This window comes from Galeopterus variegatus, unplaced genomic scaffold (assembly GCF_000696425.1).
Source record: "Galeopterus variegatus unplaced genomic scaffold, G_variegatus-3.0.2 Scaffold225, whole genome shotgun sequence".
Taxonomy (NCBI): domain Eukaryota; kingdom Metazoa; phylum Chordata; class Mammalia; order Dermoptera; family Cynocephalidae; genus Galeopterus; species Galeopterus variegatus.
This window is the reverse complement of record NW_007726336.1, coordinates 421,482-422,592: the sequence shown is the minus strand read 5'-3', so window position 1 is coordinate 422,592 and position 1,111 is coordinate 421,482.

Below are 1,111 nucleotides of genomic sequence, written 5' to 3'. Positions count from 1 at the left end.
ATATAGAAAAACCTAAAGACTCTATCAAAAAACTCCTAGAGCTGGTTAATAACTTCTGTAATGTTGCAGGATACAAAATAAATGCCCAAAATTCAGTTGTATTTATACACTCAAATAATGAACTAACAGAAGGAGAAATAAAGAATGTAAGCCCATTTACAATTGTCACACACACACACAAAAATCTAGGGATCAATTTATCCAAGGAGGTGAAAGACCTCTACAATGAGAACTACAAACCACTTCTGAAAGAAATTAAAGAAGACATGAAAAGATGGAAAGATATTCCATGCTCCTGGATTGGAAGGATTAACATTGTGAAAATGTCTACACTATGCAAAGTGATCTACAGATTCAGTGTAATCCCCATCAAAATACCAATGACATTCTTCACAGAAATGGAAAAAACAATTTTACCTTTCATATAGAACAACAAAGGATTCCAAATAGCCAAATCAACCCCGAGCAAAAACAATAAAGCTGGAGGCATAACGCTACCTGACTTCAAATTATACTACAAAGCTATTGTAATCAAAACAGCATGGTACTGGTATAAAAATAGACATTCAGACCAGTGGAGTAGAATTAAGAACCCATAAATCACCCCTCAGGCTTATAGCCATCTGATATTGGACAAAGACAACAAAAACCTACATTGGGGAAAAGAATGCTTCTTCAACAAGTGGTGCTGGGAAAACTGGATATCCATATGCAGAAGAAAGAAACTAGATATGCATCTCTCACCATACACTAGAATCAACTCAAAATCGATTAAAGACTTAAGTAAAAGACCGAAAACTGTAAAATTACTAAGGGAAAATATAGGTGAAACACTCCAGCAACTAGGTCTGGGCACAGACTTTATGAATGGAAGCCTGAAAGGATAAGCAGCAAAAGAAAAAATTTACAAATGAGACTGTATCAGACTAAGAATTCTGCACAGCAAAGGAAATAATCAACGGAGGGAAATGACAACCTACAGAGTGGGAGAAAATTTTTGTTAACTGTGCATCTGACAGGGGATTAATATCCATAATATACAAGGAACTCAAACAATTGTATAGTAAAAAAGCAAATAACCCAATTTAAAAAATGGGCAAAGGAGCTGAAT